This window comes from Fistularia commersonii, chromosome 3 (assembly GCF_037954325.1).
Source record: "Fistularia commersonii isolate RoL2024-O1a breed Wild chromosome 3, RoL_Fcom_v1.0, whole genome shotgun sequence".
Lineage (NCBI taxonomy): Eukaryota > Metazoa > Chordata > Actinopteri > Syngnathiformes > Fistulariidae > Fistularia > Fistularia commersonii.
Genome location: NC_141286.1, coordinates 14,640,311 through 14,665,850, shown reverse-complemented (window position 1 = coordinate 14,665,850; position 25,540 = coordinate 14,640,311). Strand labels below are relative to the sequence as shown.

Sequence of the window (25,540 nt, the reverse complement as noted above, 5' to 3'; positions counted from 1 at the left end):
ATTACTGGGTTCACCTCCCTGTTAGCAATATTTGGCCATTTAAAAGGAACATATAAATTAATGCAGCCAGTGACCTCTGACCACCAGGGGCTTAAAAAGAACTCCTACTGTCCTTTTTGTTTTTGATCAGTGCAAATGAATCTCCGGAGTGCATCCTGGGCAGCACGGAAAGTCGTTACATTTGACCTCACTTTGAGTTGCGTGTTAATTGAAGGATTTTTTTCTTTTCAGATTTTCAGAGGTATTACTTTGATAAATTCTAGTCAAATTCTTCCTGGCATATTTTCACACTTACTCATTTCAATTTTTTTTTTTTTGGTCGTTTTTTAAAAACTATATTTCACAAGTTGATAATGCTTGTGAGGATGATGCTATGGAGGCAAGGGTTCAGGTCATTTCTCTCAACTTTTTCATTGAAGAATTTTATTTGTTCCAAATGTTGAGGTATTGCATTCCCCTTTTTAGGATCCTTTCCTCCAAACAATTTTGAGGAGCTTCCTGATAAAGCTATGTTAAGGTAAATACTTACTCTTATTCTATTGTTTTCAATTTTTCATACAAATCAAGGTTGAACTTTTCTAGTAAGCTTGTAATTTTTTTGTCAGTTTTTATTTTCTTCAATTTAAATGTCACTTTTACTCTTTTCTTACCATACTAGTTCAGGCTTTCTTGATGTGTTCAGACTTAAAAAAAACTGAAAGCAAGGACAGCTCATTCACTGTCTTGTTGTCTGGGCTCCTTCCGGTGCTAAAGATGCTAAGCTAATACAAACATGAGGTTGCTGTTGAACTGGATGACTCTGATAGGGAGGTTTGAGAGCTGGAATGTTTCTGTGAGCATTGTAAAGTGTTTTTGGCTGCTCTGCTGAGTCGTCCTGGCTGCGTGCCATTCTGCTGTCACACACACACACACACACACACACACCCACAAACACACAACTGCACAGAACGTGACGGGACGTGTTGTAAACTTATCACCAACACCTTCCTCCCACCGAGTGTTTACAGTAACACACACTGATACCTGCAGCAGGACGCCGCCTCACTGCACTCAGATTTGTTTTGCAAGCGTCATGGTGGAGAATAGGACGCCAGATTAAACATGTCTGAAGCAGGTTTATTTAGGGATTACAGATCAGCTTCTCAGCACATTGTCTTTATACCATCAAGTGTTTTGGTTTACATCCTCCCACGCAGATGAGGTTCACTAATGATTAACATCTTTCCCTCCTTTACTGTGTTGACAGAGAAGTCTAAAATCCCTCTTGTTTAAATTCTTGCTCTTGACAAAATGAATCTGACAGTCAAACGCATTTATCTTATGCACAAAAAAAGTAGTTATCTTGTCATTTTAAAAGGAATCACTTTTCATGATAACTTGGTGGTTTTTTTTGCAACCACTGAGGAATTACATCCATATTTATTGTTAATTCCCTGCAAATCATAGCTTAGCTCTTTTCAAAATGGAAACTGTGATATATCTGTTGATTCTGCTGAAATGCAAATGTCCCTCAGCCCCCCCCCCCCCCCCCCCCCCAAAAAAAAAAAACAACTTGAAAAATGCATTTATTCTTTGAAAATATTTCATATTCTTATAATGGCATGATACAATGGTTTTTTTTATGATGAGTGAGATCAGTCTGGGCCATTCTGGAACCATCAGATTTGATCAATGTATTGGGCTCATCACAGTTAATAATGACCTGTTAAATCTAAATTTATCTTCCAGGATTAGAATAGATTGATTTCGAACAATCTGAAAAAGACAGGATTGAGATAAATAAGTCTGGTTTGGACCAGATCTGGATCAGCCTGGATCTGTTCCAGACAGATAATAATGTGGGTATTCAGTCCAAACTGTACTCATAAACGCCAAAACATTAATATAAAGACCCTCCCCAACACACACACACACACACACACACAAACACACACACAAAACACACTCACACATTCTTCACATAATGTTCATAACCGTGAATGACAGGGTGCATGTGTGTTTGTGTGTGTATCTGTAAACACTTCAAGTGTTACCTGGGGTGGGCTGGGCACCTGAACGTGGGTGTAAACACACCTTACCGCGATGCGTTTACATTCTTAACAGGGAGAGTCATTGTTATGCAGGCATGCGTGCGCACACACACAGATGTGTATGCACACGGTAATAACTCACTATACAAATACATATTACCTGGCTCCGAGCCATAGTCTCCTTGTACAATGTTTCAAGGTTTCTTATTTATACTTACACTAACCTTACTCTTTACACTCACACATACACACATGCACGCACGCATGCACGCACAGTGACACATGCACAGACATAAAGACCACAGACCTTGCCCCAAAAATGACTGTCCTACTGTAATTGCACATAGAGGACGTGCAACAATACTTTGGATCCGAATTCAGTCACAACACTGAACAGACATTCAGCAACGGGATGGGATTGAAGGTCAAAGGTTAAACTTTTCTTTCACATTATACTGCCCCCCTCCCCACTGGCTTGGACTGATAGCTTTTACTTGAGCTGGAATAAAAGTGACTATATAAACCTTGTCTCCTTTCCAGCAATGGACTATCTCGAAGTCCATTGCTGGACAATGGAGTATCTCGAAGCTTTGACAGGTGTTGAGTTGTGTATTTGCATGAACTCTCTTTCTGCAAATGTTACAACTTCAGTCAGACAGTTCTGAGAACAGATTAAACAGATTGTTTGGGGACTAAAATACTAACTTACAACTGTCATGAAACTCTAATTATTGCATCAAATATTGTTAGTTTTCATTTTAAAGGGAGCCCCTCCCAGGGGGGTTTCTTAAATATGCTTTAATGTTCATCTCTTACTAGACTGTAGTGTTACAAAAGCACAAAGAGTTATTTATTTAAAAATTGCAATTTACAATGCATATTTCAACCTATGGCTGCAGCCATTGTTTTACTGGCACAATGCATGCTGGGTTGATGATGCAAACCGGTTCCATTCTGTTAAGATTCACTTGGTACAGTACGATGTATACGGTAATAATGCTACATTTTGCTGATTTTGGGAGTAAATTTCAGTCCAAAGCAAAGGAAACAAAGGGAGTGATGTTCTTCTACACAGCTTTCCAAGGGACAAGACGAAAAGAAAAGAATGGGAAATTGCTTGTGAATGTACACAACTTCCTAAGGACCCACAGCTGTGTTCTTGCCGGTTCTTTCCGGATGCGTTTGATTACGTTTAGCAGAGCTAAGCGGCTGAAAGCGCTCACGGGTGCTGCTAGTTTTAAACAGACACTAAAGGCAAACTCTGCGCCTACGGTTTTCTTTCACGGGCATACAAAAGGTCCTCTGGAATCAAGTGAAGCCCTCTCGAAGAAATGTCACAAGCAAGAGATGCTGGATGTTCTCCTATAAGGATGTCAACAGCCTGCCACTGCAGGAGTAGCATCCGATGATGAAAGACCAGGCATTGGCACAATCACGGAGTCACCTGGTCAGTCAACACAGCAGTTCATAATGCTACAGTGTACAGCCATTGACAAAAATTTGAATTCCGTCCAACCTTTGCTCGTTCTTTTTTGGCATAGCAATGCAGTTGCTGCCCCGGCACAAGCACCAGCGACTTTGGCAGACTCTTGGTTCTTCTTTGTTAGTCTTCAACTTGAAGCTTATTTTGACTTCTGTCTTCAGCGTTATCCTCCTTGGGGGGTTGCACAGATGACTTGTTTTCGTATCGTCGGGTAAAATGAATGGGGACGAGACCAATGTAACCCCATCAAGTCACTACCCAGATAGCATTGCGACGTAAACAACCATGGTTACCTATGAGTGAAAAGTTTTTTTTTACAATTTTTTATTCAAACTAAGATTTGCGGAGAGATTCTAATATTGTTTTTATGTAGCTGGTACAAATATTGATATGTTCTGACAAACAGGACAATAACGTCCTGGTAACCAGGGATCCCTTTAATAATTACGCAGATAACTAGCTGAGAAGATTCCTTTACAACACAAAAGCTGTTGATTTCCCCTTGATAACATAGTATTTTCTGAGTTTCGATTTATTAACCACCCCCCGATGGCTAATTTCCCACTTTAAGGCAATTTGTCACATATCTGATAAACTTATCTGATAATAACTGATCTAATATATTTGTTATTTGGGAACACTATTTTTCTCATTTAGTTTCCTCCTGATTTTCGGAGTGAATCCTTACTAATTTTTCAGGTAATTTCTCCCTTTCAGCATATTTCTAGTTATTTTCTCACAGATAATGGAAAGGTGTCTACTGAACTTGTTGCTTAAAAGTATGGAGGGGAACAAGGATAGCACTTTACAAAAAAAAGAATCTTGGAAAAAAAGCTGCAGAATCTGCATATCGTACACATGAGCAGTCACAATCATATGTTCAATGGTCATACATCTGTTGTGAAACTGAAATATAGAAAAAAGAAAAACATACACAAATATCAACGGAATTAATGTTCAAGGAGTTGCTGATAAAAATGAAAAAAATACAAAGCACCGCCTCATCCTATTTCAGTCGCTTGCTTTTAAAGCCTCAGGAATATAAACTAAGAACGACAACTATGGCTGGTTACACAGACTTAAGTTGGACTGTCTTGGCTGACGGACTTGGTCCTGGATTGATCGATGAATCTCCATGAGGTTGGAAAGTCAGATGATGGCCAACCTTGTGAATAAGTGACATCTTGTGTTGGAGCTGAACGGGTCAAGGGACTGTTGTCATAATGTTCATCCAACTTCCTGTGCAGCTTTCAACTATAGCAGCTGGACATATCAATGGCAGCATTAAAGAGGGACCGTTTCGAGATTGAATTTGAAGTGAATGACTCTTACAGAGAATTGCTGGTCTGACCTTTAAATAGGTAATTTTCAACTGAGAGAAATATACTTTCCTTGTCATTATAAAGTTTCTTATTTCTATTATTTTCTTTTGAACATCCAAACATTTAAATCCCCCCCCCCCCGATTGTAAGTAAGTTCCTGGTCATATTTTTTTAGTAACTAGCTGATTTAAAAAACGATCAATTATCTGTGAGTGTTTGGATGCATTACATGCCGATTACAAGTTTCCAAACAACTTTTGGTTAATTTCTTGAGTAAAAATGTACTTAGCTTTCTTGACAAGTAGGTCCAGTCTGTGTTCCTTCCTCTGTATCACATCTGCCAGCAGCAGGATCAGTCTGCGGTCTGTCATCAGCTGCCGGCGTCCCACCACAGGCCGGCCGGCAGACCGCTGTATGCGTGCGCGTGTGTTTGTGTATATGCATGCATGCCTGTGTGTGTGCATTTGTGCGGCCATCCCTGCCGCCTCAGACACTATAAATAGTTCCAGAGTAAAAATAGAGCAGATGGTTTGTGTTGGAGGCTCGTCGAAACCAGAGACGCTATTTGACTTGGAGTGAAGCAGGAGACGCCGTCTCTCTCTAGAGGCTTCCTCCCGAGGACTTCAGACCAGGACCAGAGCCACGGTCTGCAGGCTCAGAGCCCATCTAGAGCCGCTGTCGTCTATAGAGAACCTCAGTTTTGGAGGCTCTTTCTGACAATCAAGAAAAATCTCAATCTTTTATCAAATCAACACAGGATTCAATTTCATATTTTTTTCCACTGATAACTGTCAAAAAAGTGCAAAGAAATATCTTGGAAACTGACAAAAAAAAACAATTACACAACTTTTTAGTTTTACAAAAACTATGAAAATTGGGAAAATAATTAAGGAAATATACCAATGAATAATTTCAAAGATTTAAAAAGTGTCGTTTTCAAGTGTATAAAAAAGGTAAGAAATTGTTCAACAGGTCTATCGGTGTCAACTTTGTATTTTTGTTGTATCTTAGAAGTGTTATTGTTTTTAAAAGTATCTCTATCAGTGTAAAGTCTGGCAGTTCGCAGGTCTGGAGGAGTGGGGAAATCTGATGCATTCAGATTTTGTGTATTATTCTTAATCTCATGCAAATAAGGTGGGGGCGGTCTCAACTGTCGGTCTATTCCTCTTCGCTTTAAGAAGACGTTCCAGGAATCAGGCTACTCGGGGAAAAAAAAACTGTATCCTTGCACGAGCAGAAGGGAGGCCGCTCTGTTGTCAGAGGTCCTTACCCTCTGATAGGTTGAAATCCCTTCTACCCAGCTCAGGAAACAGCCAGGATGTTCAGGATGGTCCAAATATTAGACTCTGATATAATTGTTCCCCATTTAGTGTGTGTCTCTATCATGATAAGAGGCTTCATTTAATTAAATCTGTTTGAGTAGGCAGTTATCTTTGCCCTTTCCTCCTCTGTTGTGCTGCATCAACAGACATCAGTCAATTATTTTGCGTTTTTCAACTTCTGTGATATTTACGTCATCCAGGTTGACAAAACAAAAATCACAAATTACATTGATGGTTGCTGGAGCAAATCTATACTGACTTTGACAGGTGACCGATCTTAGCCATATCGATCTTAGCTTGCTCAATCACAGTGCCGCCATTAACTGAGCTCACTGTAACCCACTAACAATTTAGTCTTAAATTAACAAAATGACTTTGCAGACTGTGAAAAAGAAGAGAGAAAACCTAGAGAGAACCCAGGCAGGGAGGAAAACCAAGGTCCTTATTGGCACTCTAACAACACGCTGAACCTGAAAGCGTGGCAGTTTGCAATTTTTCAAAACATTTGGTAAATGATTAGTGAAAACACATGAGAACGGATCATGTTCCCTTTTTTCAAGATTAAAATCCAGGTCAGATCCTGGTTTGATCCCAATTCAGAATGAGTTTACATAACTCAAATTCAATATGGTGAATTCAGTGCAGATCAGTTCCAGTTCTGTTTGAGGATCTGCAGTCAGTCAATGTCCTCGCATTGACTGCAATAGGGCAGTCTGTGAGTCTGTTATATTTGTGTGTGTGCAGACACACACAGGCAAACACACACACAGACATACAGAGATTCTGACACACACCACACATGCAAACACTCAGTTGTCGCTTGACAACAATATTGAATTTATGGTCACAGTCAGGTAAGTTTGAAGGTGTTTGAGCTGGTGATGGATGATGAGCTGATGCCTGACAAAGAGGAGGAGGTGAAGCACTTGTGTACGTGTGTGTGTGTGTGTGGGGGGGGGGTCTATGGGGGCTGGAGATTGAAAAGGAGTGTGAGGAAGAGGGGGGAGGTACTTTTTTTACCTCCAGCTGTAAACTCTCTGTGAACCATAGAAACTATGATGAAGATCTGGGAGAATGAACAACTGCATTTGTGTGCGTGAGTGTGTGCATGTGTTTCTGTGTGTGTGTGTGTTCGTGTGTGTTTGTGTGAGTGTTAGTGTGTGTGTGTGTGGTTCACTTCAGGACAAGGCAGAGGGATGATGAGTTATATCATAGATGGAGCTACAAATATGTGTGTTTCTATATTTATGTGCTGTTTTAACATCTTTGGGAGGACCAAAGTTTCAATCCACTGTTTGAGGCAGGAAATGAACTGCAATGGGTAAAATTAATAGAACATATGCCAGCTTTTGTAATGTGACTCAACAAGTTTAACTTGGTGGAGAAATTAGGATCAGTGCCATATCAAATTTTTTTGGAGGAACAGCACATGTTAGATGTTTTGGAGAGAAGGTCAGAAAAGCCAGACTGAGAAGGTTGGGTCATGTATAGAGGAGAGATAGTCAATATATTACATTACATTACATTACATTACATTACAATCATTTACAGACGCTTTTATCCAAAGTGACTCACAAAAAAATTGCAAAATATTGGTAGACGGATGCTGGAATTGGAGCTGCCAGGCAGGAGGTCTAGAGGAAGACCAAAGAGAAGATTTATGGATGTACTGAGAGAGGATGTGAAAGTAGTTGGTGTGAGAGAGGAGGATACAGAGATTACGGTTAGATCGGGAAGGTTGATTCGCTGTGGCATCCCCTGGAGGGAAAAGCCAGAAGGGGAAGAGGAAGCCATATCAAACTTCTTGCGTCCGATTGTCTCAGAAGTTCATTCAGAAAATTGTCATTTTAACAGCTGGTTGAACTAAGCTGACGAGCAGGACACATCGTTGTTGGTTTGAGAAGGTTTGGTTGCAGAGGTGGGATACGGCCATTGTATCTAGATTGTATCCAGATTGGTTTGAATATTTCCCAAGAAAAACAAACAAAAAAAAAAAAACAATTGCAAGACTGATCACTTCATGAGTTCATGTAGCCACCAAACCCTCACCAATTGAAAACAAACCACCAGAAAATTCACCAGATGTCACAAAACCAACAAACAAGCACTACCTAGAATGTACAAGTAATGCCTTAAAGTGACTACAAGAGTTACCAAACATCTGGAAGAAATCATCTAATCGAGGCCATATCAGGAAAGTAACAAAAAAATGTACAAATTTCCTTAAACTGAGGTGAAAAAGATCACCAAAAACAAAGAATTGACCAAACTAAACAGGGCTTAACCATGGATTCATGTACAGGAGGGTTCACATCTCCGCTCACCGTCAACCAGGAAAGAGGCCAGTACATTCCAATATGGAGTCGAAATAAGAGGAAATGAACGGATGAACAGAAGTTTCCAGATTTTCGGAGGCTTGATGAAACTCGAAGTGAGTGAATATTAGGACTTTTATTTTGATAGAACTTTCTAGCCAGCTGGAACTTTCTAGCTATCGCTGTGTGGATACACAGTGACTTTAGTGTGTGTATGTGTGCGTGCATGTCTGCGTGTGTGTGTGTTGAGTGAGACAGATTAATGTAAATAAAACTCTTATCTTGATATGAGAAGTGTTTTATCAGCTGTGTGTGTTTGGCAGTGATTTATGTGAGTGTATGTGTGTGTGTCTATGAAGTAGCTGTGTTTATGATGTGTGTGTTTGCAGACGTTTGTGCGTGTCAGTCAAGAGGTCTAACCACAAGTTTGTGTATCTTTCTATGACAAAAGTATCAGACAGTCAACAGAGGCAGGAATGTTGAAGTGTGTGTGGTTTTCTTGATTTCACAGTGTGTTTGTGAGGCTGCAGGGTGGGGGCCGATGAAAGGATCCCAAAATGTGTGGAGGGATGAGTGCAAAGAAAACACAGAAGAATAGTTAGTCCCAATGACCAGCGGTTCATTACAATCACGCTTCAAGGTGTGGACAAGAAGAGTACAAGTTCAGCCGGTTTCACCCCCTTTTATTGTTGTAAATGCAAGGTTTTTTAAAATTCTTTTGCCCCAAGATTTTTTTTTCATTTTTTTTTCAGTCTCATACTTCATTTCAAACTCATTTTAAGATGTATTATGTTGTTTGTTGGATGAGTCCTCACTTACTTTTGAACCGTCTTGCACATTGCTTACATAATTTTTTGACCAATTTCTGATAGCAGTAGTTTCTTGCCCCTTTTCAAGGGGAAGGAATCAAGATAATACTCACTCGCACATCTATGGGTGTCTGTGTCTAGAAAGTGACAGAAGGATGATGTCATGATTATGTCATGTATGCAATGTCTGGACACAAAGCAATCTAAAGGGGAATATCTTCTTAATTGTTCTGCATTGAATTTCCGATTCATGTAACGATACTGGTATCTGTTGAAATAGAGACAATCGTATTCGCAGATGACTCCATGATGTTGATGTTGCCGTCGCCATCGGCTGACCAACAATCTCCCTCTCACAGGCCACCGAGTGGCACTTCAGGTTAGACAGGGACAAAGTGGTTAAGTCCTGGTTAGCAGGTACACATGGTTGACCTCTCATTAATAGAAAGCGTTGCTCATATATTTTTCGCTGACTGGCACGTTCCTCTCTGCCATGCGAGTCTGTCCTCCACAGATGGTTAAAACCAGAAGTGAAAGCGACCAGATGTTTCCATGTTTTCCAGTCAGCAGTTTGATGACTCAGTCATGTGGTGTGACGGCGCCATTGCCGTGGAAACCATTGGAGGGTTCATTGAAGAACATGGCAAACAACCTAACCGTAAACGATTAGATACTGTGTTCATAAAGTTATTGCTGTGCTGCAATTTAAGAAAAAAAGAGGCACGTTTTGTGAGTTCGATTGTGAAATTGAAGATTGATTCAACAGGTGATCTGGAAAGTAACGTGCATTCTGCGTGTAACGCTACAAAAACAATACATTATGTAGGTTTCAGTGTGACGTATATTGTGTGTCAGATGGGACATCCTGTGGGAAAAATAACGAAAACACTGTCATCAGATTACACTGAATGGATTAACCCAAAATGAAAGAAGATATGATGTCTAGAAGGTTATACTGTGAAAATTAAATCCTATATGCACCTTAAAAAGAAACTAAAAAGACTAGCTTTTTGTAACAATGAACACGAAAAGTAACACGGCATGTTTGAACCTATGACATGGCAGTTGGTTCCCCCGTACTAACAGCTGGGCAGACACTAACCTGGAGCAAGAGCTTCCACAGAATCCTCTGTCATCTTAGAAACTTGCATCTTGGAGGAATGATAAGGTCACTTTGTGCCTTGGAGGGGGGAGAAGAGGGGTGGTTGTCGGGCTAACTGACCACAGAACCAGCAGGAGGTGGCTGGGTGTTTCGGGTGGAGACTGGCTCTGCTGATAAGATTGGACACAGATGGAATGAATGATTCTGGAATCGGCAGCAACTTCCTGTGTTCTTTCTATTTGTTTTGGTTTTCTGATGAGTTTCAAAAGCTTGAAAAGCACGTTCCCTCATCGTGACACTCAGACCAACCACTTCATCATCTGGATAATTATTTGGATTTCACATAAGAAGAAATAAAAGTGGAAATATGTAATAATCTGCTCACGAATTCACTGTAAATGAGTGCTGTGTAAATTGTTGACGTTTAATCTCACAATGTCAGCCGGTAAAGCATTAGTTCAAACATTTTTGAAATATCGCTAAAAAAGCTAAAAACTTTTGATCTCATATAAAATGGCATTTCATTTATTTTCCATTTTTTTATCAAATAATCCTGACTCAATGTGTAATACTTTGTATCTATTATCTGATTATAAAAAAAAACATAGATCCACCATAAACTAAAAGTTAGTGTGTGACTCATGATCTTAACCTGAGCCGGACCTCTGCTTTTACAATTATACAACAAGATATTTGCCAGCAACATAATTCAGGAGGGCGCGCAGTGGTTTGCGCTTCGACCTCACAGCACGAAGAACCCTGGTTAAATGGAAAAAAATTGGGAAAATTGACCCAAATGAGTGAGTGAATGAATGGTTGTCTGTCTATATATGCGGCCTTGCGATTAACTGGCGGTCAGTCCATGGTGTACCCCACCTCTTGCCCGATGACAGCTGGGATGGGCTCCTCGCGAACCTGAATGCAGGTTAAGCGGCAGAAGATGGATGGATGGATGGATAATTCAGGGACATTAAGGTCCCCTTCAGATCAAACTACAGATAAAAGACACTTTTATTATTTAGATTAACCCTCATATTATGTTAAGGGTCAATTTGACCCATTTCACCCATTGACCCAATGGGTCAAATTGACCCTTAACATAATATGAGGGTTAAGTATTTGATATGAAACTTTGGAGTCTTGAGATTTAATTTGGGATCAAACTGATTAGTAAATCCAATTTCCAGTGCACTCTCAGTTATATACTCTAAAATATGATATGTTATCATATATAATGTCCCATAATGTGTGTGTGGCGTCACATACTGCAAAGCAGTGACAGCAAGTATTTACCTGAAAGCACTCACTTCTACTTCCACTTAAACTCGCAACATATTTAGAATCAACTGATGCCACATTTATTTTTCCTGGAAATCAGAGTGTTGTGTGTGTATTTGTTTGTGTGTCTGCGAGTGCGTCTGTGTTTTCTCGGGCGTGTATTTAGAGCGGTGGTGTATTTATGTGGGATGTACACAGCGTGGAGGAGCCGGCGGGACGCTGTGGTTCTGGGTCTCATTTCAGGCTCCAGTTTGTCCAGAAGGAAACAACTGAGACGCGGAAAGGAGCAGGTCGACTTGTTGTTCGGCTGGAGTCTGAAACCATCACAGCCAGGTTTTATGTTTCATGGTCCCTCATTGAAAAAGATGACAAGTTTAATTGTTACTTTGATTTAAATGCAGCGTCTTTCAGACGTCTGTCCCAAACTTGTAGGGTCAAGAAAGTTGAAAGGACTGTTTCAATAATTCCAAATACAAGGCAAGCCATACAAGGTTCTCAATTATCCACATTCACAACCCAACTTTCTTTATCTTTTTCTGTTACATTTTAAAGATACATTTCCAGTCAAAGGCTCAGCAACTTCTTTCATGGCATTTTCCTCGAGACCTCAAGTGACCTTGCAGTGCAACAGCAGACAGTTCAAGTAGCTATTTTAAAAAAAGAATAGAGAAGCGTAAAAGCAAAACTTGATAACGTCTCATATAACATTTAGATACAGAGTTTCAATGTCTGTAGTAGGTTTTCCTCATTGTTTCATTCTTGGAATTTTCAGATTATGTCCTTTTTCCTGGTTTAATTCCTTCTGATTTCTTACAGCTTTCAAATTTCAGGTCATTTTTTGCCTTCCGAGTTGTTACTGAGTTTCAGATTGTAATATTGCTGTAAAGTATTGTTAACTTTTTTATGGTGGCTGACAAATTTGGAGCTGATTGACCAATTATCTGCGAAATTGTAATTATCAGGTGGTTTCTCGCACATCTAAGGGGGATTTCAGGCAGAATGTTTCAAGAGGATTTTGGACTCCCATTTCATTTTCTGGAGACAAATTAAGTGGATTTGCTGAGAAAACAAACAAGACTGAGACTTTGGCCCTCAGACTCGAACGCATTCTTGATCCTCTCTTGACCCTTGACCTGTGAATAAACAAAGTGTGCAGAGCTGCTAAGTTTAAGATCAAAAAGATGCTGCGGTCTGTAAAAAGGATTCATTCAGAAAACGTTTCCACCATGTTGGAAGACACAACCTCTCTTGACCTTCCTGCTTCAGGCTTTGCAGCTGAGCGCCGCTTATGTAAGAGAAGAAAAGATCTATTCAGGTTTTATGTAAGATGTCGGGCCCAGCAGGACGAAAGTCCAGCGTCTCCATAAGCAGATTTATCACAGCGGACTTTACCCGCCTGTAACTGATCAACCAGAGCGCTGCTCGCTAACAGCATGGAAACCTAGTGGCGCTTCGAGACCAAACGCGCATTGCGCTATCGCTATGCCGGTAGTGCAGGTGTATGATCCTATTTCTGTTTCTGTGTCTCTCCATCATGACAGGGTTGAACAGATCCTGCGCAATTTCACCTTAAAACACACCTTCTACTCCTCACCTATGTGGTTGCCCCACAAACGCTGCCATGTATTGGTCCATAACATCCCGAGAATCACATCTGTGACTCCGACAGGAAGTTGGTCAGAATGTCAGGAGACTCAGCTGATCAAAATGTCAAAAAAAGCATTTTCTAAAATATTGTGCACATCTGCATCTGTTTTTTTTCATTCATGTGGGATCAGATTTGCACCAATTTGAATAAGAGTGAGAGTGTATGAATATGTCTGCATGTGTGTTGCTTACATGTGTGTGTTGGCTTGTGTGTGTCTGCCGAAGTGTGTGAGGTTGTGTGAGTGTTGGAGTGTATTTATCTGTGTTTGTGTGTATATGAGAGAATGAGAACAACTTTATTTATCCCGAACCGTTGTGCCGGAGTTTCAAGCAAAAACATAACAGTAATAGATAATAGTAGATAATAGATAATATGAGTGTGTATGGATGTGGCATGAATGTGTCTTGTTGTGTGTGTATGTGAAATGTGTGTGTGTTTGATTTGTGTGTGTGTGTGTGTGTGTTGCTTTGTATGAGTGTGTTTATGTGTTTGTGTGTATGAGTGTGCGCGTGTGTGTTTGTGTGTATTTGTCTACTTATGTGCGTGCGTGTGTGTATGTAAGTGTGTGAATTTGTGTTTGCAATTGTGTTGACATGTATGTGCCTGTACAGTGCATATGTGTGCACTGTGTTTCCGTGTGTTATTGTTTGAGTGTTTGTGTCCGTGTGTGTGTGTGTTGGTTTTGGTGCGTGTATGTGTTTGTATATCGATGTGTATGTGTCTGCTTGTGTGTGTGTGTATGAGTGTGTATTTTTGAGTTTGTGTCTTAGTTAAATGTGTGCGTGTGCATGTTCGTTTGTGTCTTAGTGCGTATGTGTGAGTGTGTTTTGATCCTTTGGTCAGCTAGGAAACATATAAATACACTCTATTTACAATTTACAACAACACAATGCCACAACAGTTACCGAGAGTAAAAATGACTCCAAACCACACTGTGTTTTTCCTTTTGTTTCTGTGTGTCTTCTGCCTGTCCGGTTACCTTTGTCGTCTGATGATGTCACCTTTGTCTCATTCTGTTTCTTATTTGTCTGGCTGTGTTTCTCCTCTTTTGTTTCTCTTTGTTTTTACTGGATCTCAGTTCTCCGCCTGCTGCCTGTTTGTTGCTGTTTTTTCACTTTCCTTTCCCTCCCTGTTTACTCATAGACCGGATTCAACTATTTTCTCCCAAATGTCATTTGACTCTGGATGTTACATGAATGTTTTTTGTCAGTTCAACGGCGAACTCTGTACAATGACTGCAACCTTGAAGGTCAAACATCAGCTCTGGAGGTCACTTAAAGCTCAGACAGACAGTTAAAGGTGCTTCAGAGAAACACCAGCAGATAGTATACATTCTGTCTATATTGGCTGCTTTTAAAGGGTCTTTCTGTTAGATTTTTAACGAAGCCGGCAATGTTTTATTCTACATATTGATATGAATCAAAGAGCTGATTTCATACTTTTATTGTTATAATGCAAGGCTCTCTCTTTCAAGCAAGAATACAACAAGTGATTGTTGTCCAAAAACTGAAAATGAGTTTATTTTATATAATTTTTTTGGTAATGTCTTTATGTAAAGGCTTCCAACTCACACCGAAATGGTCCCTGGTTCAAGTCTGACAGGGGCCCTTTCTGTGAGGAGTCTCCATGTTCTTCTTGTGTCTGCAGGGGTCCTCTGGGTTCTCAGAGTACCTCCAACAGCCCCAAAAAACCCACAGTAGAATAACTGAAGATCTGTAATATCCTAGATGTGTGAATGAGTAAGAGCATGGTTGCGGCTGACCGTCCCAGGCTGAATCCTGCCTCTCACCCAAAGACAGCTGGGATAGGATCCAGCTCCAACTTTGAGTACAGGATAACCAAAAAAGAAAATGAAGACAATTTCAGCAAGAGATTAGCAACAAAATGAAGAGATGTTCCTTAATACCACTAAAACATTTCCAAGAAATCATGTCAACTTTAAAGGTTCTCAGATTTAAGCAAGAATCTCTTAAAATAACCGTTGACAACAAATTAAGCAACATCTAAGATAAATATACATTATTCATTCAGTTATTCACTATCTGTACTGTGTATCCTTTGCTCAAGGTTGCAGGGGGATGGAGCCAATCCCAGCTGCTATCAGGAGAGAGGCTGCGTACACCTAGTTAATAAAAGTGTATAATATAAAGAGACATACCACCATACACTCTCATTCATACGTCTTGGTAACTTAGTCTTTACTTAACCTGCATTTGTGGGGTAAATCCCGAGAAAACCTGTGCAGATACAGAAAGAACATGCTGCACCGATAGGGCCCCTCTCTGAACCGAATCAGGGACCTTCTTGCGCCGAGCACTGCACCGCTGTGCCGCCCCACTATTCCTTTGAGTAAAATTATAAATTGATGTACTAAAGAAGTAAAAGAATGTATGAAAGAAGTTATGTACAACACTGCCACAACATTAACATGAAATAAACAACAAATCTGCAAGATGTTTTCAATAACTAACCCGGGAATTCTCGGGTTAGTCGGTCAAAGTGGTCAACAAAATATGTTGAAAATAATAGAAACTCAACCAGAAATTAACAGCTATGTAATTTAAAAAAAAAATAGAGAAACCTCTCCATCCATCTGATTGATTCAAAGTGGATTCAAGTGAATTCAACTTCTTTTTGTGTGTGTGTGTGTGTGTGTGGGGGGGGGGGGGGTCATCTGTTTGTTTTGAGTCTTTAGATGAAGACCAGTCTGATAATAGTTGTGCAACTGTAAGAAAGAGAGGGAGCAGTTTCACTTGATGCATTCAGGTGTGTGTGCGCGCGTGTGTGTGTGTGTGTGTGTGTGTGCGTGTGTGGGTTTGCGGTCCTTATGTAAGGCAGATAAGGCGACGTCAGCCTCCTGCAGGAAGTCGCTTCAGTTACCGAGCGTCTCTTCCTGCTCATCTTGTCTGGCCTCCCGGCTGGATTGGTGGTTTCCTGCTCAGCATCTGCAGCCGCTGATAACATCTCACCACACTGGACTTCCTTCATTACTGCCGCCGCCATACACCGCCACTCAGGTGTTTCTCTCCGTTTGTGCAAGAAATGTCTCTGAAAGCGTTTGTGTAACTCATTTCATCACAGTCGCATTCAGCAGATAAACGTCAACATTCCACAATTTTATAACTTTTCAAAGGGATTTTTTTTTTCAGATTCACGTGTTGTAATGGTTAACTTGATGCAGAAAGATAGAGTAAATGCAATTCTAAAAGTCACTTTCTAATATCTGTCAATTAGATGACCAAATAAATGTGCCTCTCAAATAACAATTTTTGATAGAAATGTTGCAAATGCTAATTTTCAGTGATGTGAGGTTTTCACTACTTTTCATGTGATTGGAGTCTTATAGGGTCAGAAATTAAATGTAAAAATAAGCAACAATTTGCACTGCACTTTGATAACTACTACTTTAAAATGTGAAACAAGCAGCAGATAAATTGTAAAGCCAGAAAAATCCCATGGAAAGTAAAACGTAAAGGAGAAATTTGGCTCCTATGTGATGTATTTAAGCGTTCTACAGTTTCATTTCATTTCTGATGGGGTCAGAAATGAAATGAAACTGTAGAATGCTTTAATACATCATACAGGAGCGAAATCTCTGGCTAGTTCAATATTATTTTGGAGATAAATTTTTACACATCCTATTTTTTGCTTCCTTCTCTGTTACGTTCCAGATATCTTCACACTGCATTGTCAGTTCTGTATTTCTCTTCAAGTTTTTCTGTCAACTGTTCGCGGTCTCAATCTGAAACCCTGTGTAATGAGCTTGTCTCACACCGTAAAATTCTTCAGAAAATATAATGCATATAATGCAACCACCCAACCATGTTTCAATCGACCGACAGCTTCTCCTTTGCGGTTCAAGTTTGTGAGCACACGACTGTATGCACTCTGCATGTGTGCGTGAGTGTGTGTGTGTGTGTGTGTGTGTGTGTGTGTGTGTGTGTGTGTGAGTGTGTGCATGATTTTAGGTGTGAATGCTTAGACCAGGTAGTTGTTTACATCACAGGTCCCCTGCTACCTGGCTGCAGACCAGTAGCGGCCCATCATCAGGATGCAAATAAGAATAAAGTTGCTCAAAATTACATATATTTTAAATTAATTTGTCTTTTATGTTGAAATATTGCCACTTCCACCAGCATGTCACTTCTGCACTTGGCTCGGTTGTAAGGTTTTTCCACGCATCAGCAAGTCTGCAAGGTAACTCTCGTTAAAATGGCCCACAAACAAATGTCAAAAGAGCCAATGATGAGACGACAGAGGGGTCTCAGTGTGCCAGCAAAAAGAAAGCGGCATTCAATAGTAAATGCAAAGAGTCCCACTTAAACTGTGGGTTCATCGCAACAGGTGTTTAATATGCTTCACACCCATTCTACATATTACATGGTTGATACATGGAGACCAGCCAGGGAATTAAGCCATGAAACCCTCAAAACCGCTTCCACACATGGAGACCGAGCACCGTCCAACACCTTTGTGAAGTGGGGTTTTCTGCAGTTGCATCAACAAAAACAAGATTTCGGAGTTGACTGGACATAGGGGACACACTTTGACCGTCACCGTCCACCATCACCCCCAGATGGGACTGTCAAGATGCAGGGAAACAAGCTCAGGACTGCAACTGATTTGCATTATGATGACTAGATATTGGTGTTATAATCAATCAATCAATCAGTTATAATCAATTGCATAATATAAGGTGTAATGGTTACATTTACATTCCTCTTTATCTAATTACAGGCCAGTGAAAATGTTGTCCGGCATGAAAGTGGCACAAAAAAAGGTTGGCGACCGCTGATCTATCTCCAACTAAAAGAAAGTATAGTTCTGGAACCAACTGACAGACGGGTTTCTCACTTGGCAAGGTTCCCTAAGTGGTGACCTCTGACCTCTGCTGGGCTGTGGTAAACCTTGCCCCCTCGGACATGCAAGTCAGACAAACGGCGAGTGTTTTCCTTGGTTAGACCTCAACGTGTGTGTGTGTGTCCATGCTTCATTTCCTCACCACGTCCCGCTGCAGGCTCACGTTACGGTGTCGCCTCAGAGGGGGGCGGGGTGGGGTGGGCGGTTGATGTGAGAAACAAACTCTGAAGCCACTGGGGATATTTTCATGACATAAATGTTTTACTCACACACAAGAGTAAGTGCACACACACTACACATACATACACACAGAAAGGCACACATTTGCGACAGACATGCACAAACATAAACCCACGTGCACACACAAATACACAAAGACACAGACATCCATATCCTCAATGAGAGTCCAGATGATCCAACAAAGATTCAAACAACGATAAGCGACATGATAAACCATGTTTTTCCCATGTGACACCTTTTATAAAAATATGTAATTAGATATGCAAATGAGGTGTTGTGTGGCGAGGAATATCAGACGCTTCCTGTTTCACTGTAGACTCAAACAGCAAACTATAAGATAAAAATAGTAGCTTAAATGTCAGTTGAGAGAAACTGCTATATTATTAAAATAATTATAAGCTGGATTTAAAGCCAAGACAAATCACTAAATGTTGAAAGAGAAAAAAAAAAATTAGAAACCAAAATTTAAGGTCAAAATAGAAGCTAAAAGATACAATTAGGGGCTTGACAAAGTGATCCTCTGTCTGAATGAACATAAACCAAATTATCTTTGGATAAAATATCTGTCGAGAGAAAACAACAGATAAACTAAAATCGCTTTATGTGGGACTATAGGAACAAAAAATAAGACAAGGCCTACTGAAAATAGAAAGGAATATAAGCAGAACATCAAGGGTTCTTAGAATTGCCACTGAATTTTACAAAACTATAGCAAAGAGAAATGAGATGAGGATAAATCAAGCAAAAATAACACTTGAAGAAATATTTTTCAGCTGATTTTAAACTGCAAAAGAGAAAGCGCATCATAAAGAGCCTTAAATGATATGAAAAGAAACACGTTTTTACAAAAAAAAAAAAAAAAACTCAAATTGGAAGAAACAGTGAGAACTGAAGTATTTAAACAAACAGCTGTAATCTGATTGGCTTGCCGAGGCACCGCATTCATTGTTCCCTGAACACGGTCAAGTTCTCTCGCTCAGAACCACCTCAGATGGTGGTTGGGTGAGGGTGGGGGATTCTGGAGACATGGGGGTCCACAATTATCCTGGGTGCCAAAAGAATGGGAAAGTCTGCGTCTGTGAGAAAACTGAGCTCTGAGGGAACTTTTCTAGTTAAACGCAGGACCAAGCTGAATTTAGTGAGAAAGTCTACAAGAACAATGAGTCGAAGACGCCGTGAGGCAGCTTGTGGCGTCCCCAAGACTGTAGGCCGTGTGTGTATGAGTATATGTGTGTGCTGTTTTTTTTTCGTCCAACCTGTGTGTGTGTGTGTGTGTGTGTGTCTGTGTCAACATTTCCTGCATTCCCTTTTTCTCTATATTCTCGCAAACCAAAATGACGCCGGGCAGCCGGAGGAATTCCTGACAGCTGTGTGTTTTGAGGCTGAAATGGACTGTGACGGCGGCTCAGCGGCCATTGTTCTGTGGACTCCAGAGACTCACTGCCGATACAAGGGTGTTTGTTGTTGCAGTGGAAAAAATGACAAAGCAGCAGTTGCTTCACAAGCCACAAAACCCTTGTCTGGCCCTGGGAGACTTTGGATTTACAAGCCGCAGCATTATGGCGGTCGGCGGCGGCGGCTCGGCCTGCCGAGCCTTGGGGCTTCGATGCTTCAGGACGCTGCAGGGAACAAGCAGCGTCTGGAGGGTGTGTGTTAATGCTGTGTGGCCTGATGACTCAAGGGTGGGGTTGGGAGGATTAGCGGCTCTTCTGTTGTCAGCGCCTAAGTGGCTGTCAGTTTACAGGATGTGATGGAGGATCGGCTGCTTCAGGGAAACATCATGAGAGATTCTACTGATTCTCCTAAGTTGCTGAGTCCTTTCTCAGTGTTTTTTTTTTTTCACAAATTCAGACACTTAAACAGTCTTTACTCACATGAAACTGGGTCTTGCATCACTAATCTCAAATAAATTGTGGAGGATTTGCAACTAACTAGACACTGCATTGAAATAAAGTTTCAAAAATTTCGAACAGAAGAGCGAGTATATTTTCTCTTAGGCTATTACAACTCTCATTAATCGGTTCGGTCTTTGTGCCTAACCAGGCTAATACTTTCTAGGTTTTGGCCAACAAACTAAGTAAGGTTACCTTCCCTGCTGTCTTTTTGGGAAGCTAAGCCAACTCAGCCTTTCTCCAATCTTAATACTAAGCCAGTTAAACTAGAACCAGCCCGTATGCTAAGCTACCAAAACTTTCTCCAGACTTCTTTGCAAAGCCAGGCAAACACATCAACCCTTCAGATTTGTCTAATACAGTCCACCTCCACTCTTTGATAAGCTAAATTGACACCTCTGGAATTTGTTAAAGCCACAAGGTATGTCAAACTAGGGAATTACAAATATCTCAATTAAATGTTTGTGTGTTTTGATTAACAATGGTATGCTCTTGTATTTTTTTTCAACATTCAGATGTTTTTCTCAAAGTCAGCCCGTGATTGGCTGACAACCTGTCCATGCTCTGCCCAGCCTTTAGGCAAGTGGGATGTGATGGGGAAAGGATTAAATACATATAATTATAATTAAATACAGATGCACTTTATCATTGATATCCATTAATTTAATTTTGCAAATGTATCTCTTTCAAGGGCATACTGTTTTGATAAAAATATATAAAGTAAAACACTTCCCAGACTTTCTGATTTCAATGTCTTGATTGCAAACCTAAAAATATTTCAGAATATGACCTGAATCTCTTTGACTTAACCCTAGAATACTAACGTTGGGTGATTTTCACTCACACAATTCTTGTTGTGATTTTCCTTGTGTTGCCATTGTCTGAGTTTTATGGGTCCTTGGGCAGCTTCAGGATGCTCACCGAAGTTATTAATTGAATGTTTGTTTCCCTCCTCCCATCAGCCCATCTATAAATTGATGAAAACTATATTTAATCCAGGATATTGTATTAAGTATATATTGTATATGGTAAAATATACCCAATGTTTTTGATGGTGTTACTTATTTTAACGTTAGTCTTCTAGGGTTGAGATCAGGACCAATCAGTAGAAATGACGCCCAAATGATGATAAACATTGCCTGCTAGACAATGGTTACAGGCTTAACATCACCCGCATGAGAAACTTAATAAGGAAGTAAAGTTTTGAGTTTGTGATGAATCGATTTGAAAATAAATCCAATTTTAATTCGCAACATTGAGTTTCAGTCGCAATTGTATTACTTCAAAATAAGGTCTGAAATTTTAAAATGTCTTACTTGTTTTTAATGTTTTTTTAAACATTGGATTGACTTATTTCTTTGAAAAGACAGATATAAAGGAACAGCGGTCCCTTCAGGGGTCACCACAGCAAATCAACCTTCTCCATCTAACCCTATTCTCTGCATCCGCCTCTCTCACACCAACTTGCTTCTTATCTTCTCTCTCTACGTTCATAATTCTTCTTTTTGGTCTACCTCTAGACCTCCTGCCTGGCAGCTCCAATTCTAGCATCCGTTTACCAATATATTCACTATCCCTCCTCTGTCCATGACCCGACCATCTCAGTCTGGCTTCTCTGACCTTCTGTCCAACACATCTAACATGTGCTGTCCCTCTGATAGACTCATTCCTGGTTCTATCCATCCTGGTCACTCACAAAGAGAACCTTGGCATCTTCATCTGTGCGACCTCCAGCTCTGCCTCCTGTCTTTTCCGCATTGTCACTGTTTCTAGACCATACAGCATCCTGTCATTTTGGCTGATAGTCTTCTATTGCATATTCCAACAGGAATAGCATATTCACACATTCCAACCTGCTTGAACCCATTTCTTTACCTCTTTTCCACTCTCCATTGCTCCGGACTGTTGACCCGAAGTACTTGAATCGATGTGTCCAACATCGATGAATCATCAAAAGGAGATGCTAACGCCGACTCCAAACAATGACCACCATCATCTTCAGCTATGCAAAAAGACTTGGGCAAGTAGAGCAAGGCAAATCCAAGCCCACCTCCCACACAATGAACCGCAGAGCCACCAGGATACGTTACCTGCACCAAGAGCTTTGCACACTGGAAAAGCATTATAAAACTGCTCCTGATGAGGCGAAGCTACCTTTAGCAGAACTGCAAAACATCCTGAGGAAGAAGTTGATGACCCTTCGCAGAGCACAGTGGCATCAGAGACAGGGAGGAGAGAGAGAGGGGAAGCAAGCTGCCTTCATTGCCAATCCCCTTGGCTTCATGAAACAACTGCTTGCGGACAAACGCAATGACCAGCTTGAGTGCTCAATAGAGCAAGTGAATTGCTTCCTACAAGATACAGTGAGTGATCCCCTGGGAGGCCCCTCCAACAACAGAGCTCATCCTGAAAGAGCCAAGTCTGAAGGAGGTTGAGGAGATCATTAAGGAAGCCCACTCAGCATCTGCTCCAGGCCCCAGAGGTAGTCCTTAACAGGTCTCCAAGCGCTGCTCAGATCGTCTTATGGAAGATCTTGAAGGTGATTTGGAGAAGGGAAAAAGTTGCTGACCTGTGAAGGTGTGCTGAGGGATTATGGATCCCCAAAGAGGACGATTCTTAAGATATCAACCAGTTTTGAACCATCTCACTCCTGAGTGTTGAAGGGAAGGTGTTTTTCAGCATCGTTTCACAAAGACTGACAGTTTCTCCTCAAGAACAATTATACTGACCCATCAGTACAGAAGGGAGGGGTCTCTGGAGCACCTGGCTGCTTGGAGCAAACTCGAGTCATCACACAGCGAATCAGAGGCCCATGAAAACAGAGGCCACTTAGCTGTCTTGTTGTTGGACCTGGCCGACACTTACTGCACCAACTGGTCAAGCTAGCTTTGCACCTCCATCATGTTTCCAGTAGGATCAAGGACCTCATCCTGGATTATTACAATAACTTCAGGATGAGGGTTACTTCTGGGTCCGAAACATCAGACTGGCATTGCATTGGGAAAGGAATAATCTGTACTATCTGGTCATCCTTTTTGAGCTAGTCATGAACATGGTGATCAAGTCAGCTGAGGTGGAATGCAGAAGGCCCCTGACCAAGTCAGGTGTACGGCAGCCCCCAATAATAGCCTGTATGGACGACCTCCCTGTTACAACAACAACAATTGTCCCAGGGTGGAGGTGGATCCTACAAGGGCTCGGGAGACTCATGACCTGTGCAAGGATGAGTTTTAAGCCCTCCAAGATCCATGGTGCTTAAGAAGGGGGAAGTGATTGAAAAATTCTGGTTTTCCATCTCAGGAACTGTCTTTCAAACTATCACGGAGCAACCTGTCAAGAGCTTGGGGAACCTGTCTGACTCCAGCCGTAAAGACTCAGCTGTCATCCAAAAGTTCAGCACAGAACTTGGAACATGGCTCACCAGGGTTGACAAGTCTGGCCTGTCTGGTAGATTTGAAGCCTGGATCAACCAGTATTATATCTTGCCCTGAATCCTGTGGCCCCTGATGATCTATGCATTGTCAATGACAGCAGTTGACTCCCTTGAAAAGAAGGTCAGTGGCTTTCTTTGAAAGTGGCTGGGCCTCCCATGCAGCCTCACCAGCGCTGCATGCACTGTATGGGGAGCAATATCCTACAGCTTCCTTTCAGCTTCAACTTTCTTTCAGTGGCCTCACTGAAGACAGTATGGTGGTACGTACCAGAGAAGCCCTACAGTACAGGGAATCCAGGGACTGTAAGGTGTCACCGAGGAAGGCCTTGGCGGCAGAGTCACTCCTTAGACAAAAGGCACTGGTGGGCACTGTGGCAACAGGCAGAGCAGGCTTAGTTTACTTCCCATAGACCCCTATCAGCTGGACCAAGGAAAGGCACTACCAGGCACCACCAGGCGCCACCAACCAGGAAGAGGACTGAGCAGGCGTAGAGGAAGAGCGAGTGTGCAGGGGGGTGGGACTCCAGCAACAAGAAGCCTGGACAGGGTGGGAAAGTGCACGGACAAACATCTTGCAGACAGATTTCCATTGAATCAGTTTCTCGGCGAAAGTGGTCTAGGATGCCCTGCCAAGCCCAGCAAACCTCCATGCCTGGGGGAAGAATGAGACACCCTTCTGCCTTTTTTGCTCTGGAAGAGGCTCTTTAGAACATCTCTTCAGCTGATGCCCTGGCTGATGGTCGCTGTCAGTGGTGCCATGACCAGGTGCTTAAGGCAATCGCTGAGAGCTTAGCCTCAGCCATCAGTTCCAAGTTCCAGTTCCAGTTCCATCATGCTCCAAAGAAGGCAGTCTCCTTCATCAAACCTTGAGAGTTACCCCGAGCACGCCGACATGTAACGACAGGCCTCCTCCACACGGCAGCTGCAGCTGCAGGTTTACCTGGGAAAGCAGCTGAGGTTCCCCCAACACGTTGCGACAACAGCTCTCCGTCCAGATATGATCATCACCTCTGAGGCTTCAAAACACCATATCATACTGGAATTAACGATGCCCTGGGAAGAGCGAACTGAGGAAGCCAATGAGACAAAACAAGCCAAATACCAGGACCTGGTGGAGGAGTGCAGGCAGAGAGGTAAGAGAACCTTCTATGAGCCCATAGAAGTTGGCTGAAGGAATTTTGCAGGATGTAATTTTTGGAAAGTCCTGAGTCGCTTGGGCATTGTAGGAGCGGCAAAAAAAGACAGCCATTTCAGCTGCAAGCGAAGCCGCAGAGAAGGCCACCCGGTGGCTTTGGATTAATTGGGCTGATCCATGGATTGCTACTGGGATGCAAGTCGGGACTTGATCAACGCCGTCTGGGTCGCCTGGATCGAGGGCATATGATGTTGTGAGACCTGAAACACCCAATGACCCCAGGATACATCACTGAGGATGCCAGTGCATCCATGAGGTCTTTCTTGTATATATAGTCTATCTGTGTGCTCCTACATGCCTTCCTCCTCTCCGTCTTCGACCCACAGTAGCTCAATTTCCACTGGTACCCTGTAGGTTATCAGTATCAATGGCGGCCGTTGTTAACCCGGGCCTTGACTGAACCAGTATGAGATTCTTAGGTTTGATTCGCATATTTGGTTTTGGCACAAGTTTTATATCGGATGCCCTTCCTGACGCAACCCTCTGCATTTATCTGGGCTTGGGACCAGCTCAGAGAGACACTGGCTTGTGCCCCCCTGAGTTTGCATTGTTTTAGTAATCTAACTGCATTATAGAAAATATTTCAATAATGGTGCAATCCCAGGATTTAG

The 25,540-nt window shown here is 41.6% G+C and overlaps 1 pseudogene; it reads left to right on the top strand.

The window, feature by feature from the left end:
* The first annotated feature begins 22,283 nt into the window (after positions 1-22,283).
* On the top strand, positions 22,284-25,126 carry LOC147235627 (uncharacterized; annotated as a pseudogene).
* Positions 25,127-25,540: the final 414 nt, after the last annotated feature.